The sequence below is a fragment of the Bubalus kerabau genome, chromosome 7, assembly GCF_029407905.1.
Source record: "Bubalus kerabau isolate K-KA32 ecotype Philippines breed swamp buffalo chromosome 7, PCC_UOA_SB_1v2, whole genome shotgun sequence".
Classification (NCBI taxonomy): Eukaryota; Metazoa; Chordata; class Mammalia; order Artiodactyla; family Bovidae; genus Bubalus; species Bubalus kerabau.
Window position 1 is genome coordinate 61,264,725 of NC_073630.1, and position 3,564 is coordinate 61,268,288.

At 44.3% G+C, this 3,564-nt stretch overlaps 1 pseudogene; it reads right to left on the reverse strand.

The window, feature by feature from the left end:
* Positions 1-758: 758 nt before the first annotated feature.
* Positions 759-3,241, reverse strand: LOC129657069 (lysosomal-associated transmembrane protein 4B-like; annotated as a pseudogene).
* Positions 3,242-3,564: the final 323 nt, after the last annotated feature.

The following is a 3,564-nucleotide window of genomic DNA, read 5'->3' on the forward strand; positions in this document are numbered from 1 at the left end:
AAACTGAGGGAGGGGAGAATTGTGGAGGAGGTGAGTTACCAGACCCATGCCTGAGGGCCAGACTAAGAAGTGTAGTCTGGCTTTAACACCTGGAGAAAAAGGAAATAGAGGCAGCTAAACACATAGCCCTGGTGGCTCAGTTGGTAAAGAATCTGCCTGCAATGCAGGAAACTGCCTGCAATGCAGGAGACCTGGATTCCATCCCTGCGTCAGGAAGATACTCCAGAGCAAGAAGTGGCAACCCACTCCAGTATGCTTCCCTGAGAAATCCCATGGACAGAGGAGCCTAGTGGGCTACAGTCCACGGGGTAGCAAGAGTCGGACATGACTGAGTGACTAACAGAAACACATAGCAGTCACTGCCAATCCAGTCACAATAAACAACAGCTGATTTTTTTGGGGGGGCAGAGGTCTAATTTTGACTTTATTTTACACTTTCAAAAGAGAAAAAGGGAGTGAAAAGTTGTAATGTCTTCAACTTTGGGGTTCAGCACATACAACAGACTCCTTGGACAAAGGTTCATCCAGATTGTTGAAAATTTTGATGCAGAGGGAAGACTAGGGGAGCCCACCCCACCCCACCCTTCCCGACCCCCACAGAGAGAAGTCTACAGTTACTCTATCACAGTGCTCTAGCTAAAGCCCAGGTTTCAAACCACAGAGTTCCAACTTAACGTCTACAATTTTAGGCTTTGGCATTTCAGTAAGAAATAAGCTCAGAGCTCATCTCAGAAGTAAAATTAAGCTGTTGCTCTCAGCTACACCCCACTTCCAGGCTTAGGCAGACACATAGGGTGGCAGTGGTATGGGGATAACAGCACTGTACTGTCACTGTTGATAACATAAACCAGGACATCAGAGGAGTTCCTGCCATTGATGCATCAGTAGCAATTCCAAACATAGCTAATCAAATAATCCTTAAAAGTCAAGATATGCTGATAAACAGAAAAATAATGAGGACCAAAGATAGGATTCATTGACATGATATCATCTTTGTGAGGAAAATTAGGAGGCAATTGAGAAGGGAAAGGCAAAGGAGAAAAGGAAAGATATACCCATTTGAATGCAGAGTTCCAAAGAATAGCAAGGAGAGATAAGAAAGCCTTCCTTAGCAATCAGTGCAAAGAAATAGAAGAAAATAACAGAATGGGAAAGACTAGAGATCTCTTCAAGAAAATTAGACATACCAAGGGAACATTTCATGCAAAGATGAGCTTGATAAAGGATAGAAATGGTATGGACCTAACAGAAGCAGAAGATATTAAGAAGAGGTGGCAAGAATACACAGAAGAACTATACAAAAAAGATCTTCATGACCACGATGGTGTGATCACCAACCTAGAGACAGACATCCTGGAATGTAAAGTCAAGTGGGCCTTAGGAAGCATCACTACGAACAAAGCTAGTGGAAGTGATGGAATTCCAGTTGAGCTATTTCAAATCCTGAAAGATGATGCTGTGAAAGTGCTGCACTCAATATCCCAGCAAATTTGGAAAACTCACCCATGGCCATGGGACTGGAAAAGGTCAGTTTTCATTCCAATCCAAAAGAAAGGCAATGCCAAAGAATCCTCAAACTACTGCACAATTGCACTCATCTCACACGCTAGTAAAGTAATGCTCAAAATTCTCCAAGCCAGGCTTCAGCAATACATGAATCATAAACTTCCAGATGTTCAAGCTGGATTTAGAAAAGGCAGAGGAACCAGAGAGCAAATTGCCAACATCCATTGGATCATTGAAAAAGCAAGAGAGTTCCAGAAAAATATCTACTTCTGCTTTATTGACTATGCCAAAGCCTTTGACTGTGTGGACCACAACAAACTTTGGAAAATTCTTGAAGAGATGGGAATACCAGACTATCTGACCCGCCTCTTGAGAAATTTGTATGCAGGTCAGGAAGCAACAGAACTGAACATGGAACAACAGACTGGTTCCAAATAGGAAAAGGAGTACATCAAGGCTGTATATTGTCACCCTGCTTATTTAACTTCTATGCAGAGTACATCATGAGAAATGCTGGGCTGGAGGAAGCACAAGCTGGAATCAAGATTGGCAGGAGAAATATCAATAACTTCAGATATGTAGGACACCACCCTTATGGCAGAAATCAAAGAACTAAGGAGCCTCTTGATGAAAGTGAAAGAGGAGAGTAAAAAAGTTGGCTTAAAGCTCAACATTCATAAAACTAAGATCATGGCATCTGGTCCCATCACTTCATGGCAAATAGATAGAGAAACAGTGGCAGACTATTTTCTTGGGCTCCAAAATCACTGCAGATGGTGACTGCAGCCATGAAATTAAAAGATGCTTACTCCTTGGAGGAAAAGTTATGACCAACCTAGACAGCATGTTAAAAAGCAGAGACATTACTTTGCCAACCAAGGTCCATATAGTCAAACTATGGTTTTTCCAGTGGTCATGTATGGATGTGAGAGTTGGACTATAAAGAAAGCTGAGTGTCAAAGAATTAATGCTTTTGAACTGTGATGTTGGAGAAGACTCTTGAGAGTCCCTTGAACTGCAAGGTGATCCAACCAGTCCATCCTAAAGGAAATCAGTCCTGAATGTTCATTGGAAGGACTGATGCTGAAGCTGAAACTCCAATACTTTGGCCACCTGATGTGAAGAGCTGACTCATTGGAAAAGACCCTGATGCTGGGAAAGATTGAAGGCAGGAGAAGGGGATGACAGAAGATGAGATGGGTGGATGGCATCACCGACTCGATGGACATGAGTTTCAGTAAACTCCAGGAGCTGGTGATGGACAGGAAGGCCTGGCGTGCTGTAGTCCATGGGGTCGCAAAGAGTCGGACACGACTGAGGGACTGAACTGAGCTGAACTGAACTGTCATGTGTATTCCTGGATGGAATTTGGATAAACTGCAACCAAGGTGTTCAGGGCAAAACCAAAGATCTGGTCACAGAAGAATGGGATGATCCTGGTCACATGTTGCTTGTATGCTCTGTGCACAGCCATTGCCCAGCTAAGGACCATGAGAACAGAAATTGTGATGGCGATGCACATGTTGGCATCATCCATGAACTCAAAGCCACCTCCAAGTTCAGAACTTGAAAAGTGATACTGATCTGGATCAGCCAGGGCGCTCAACAGAACGAGCAGTACCACAGCATTGAAGATCAGGTACTGGGTGCCCAGCAGGATGGTGCCAGCCAGGACATGGCAGCACAGGCAGCAGCTGGTGAAGTAGAACGGCATCCAGGAGGCCACCATCTTCATCACTCAGGCTGCCAGCACAGTGGCATGCTGGGCTACTGCTGGCTCCTCGGCCACTCTGGCTCCACTCTGGCTCCCACTCCCCACCCCGCTCACCACCCACGAGAGCTCCTAGCTGCTGTCTCTGACAGACCACAACAGCTGATTTTTGAAGTGTTCCCATATATACCCACTCTTATAGGGAAACAGCCCTGGAAATGCAAATAATGACAATTATTTGGGACACCAGAATGTCTGTTCTATTATTTGTACCTGAAATTAAAAAAAAAAACAAATTAAAGTCAACTCTTTCAAAACGGAGTCCCAAATCCATGGCCATGACTGCT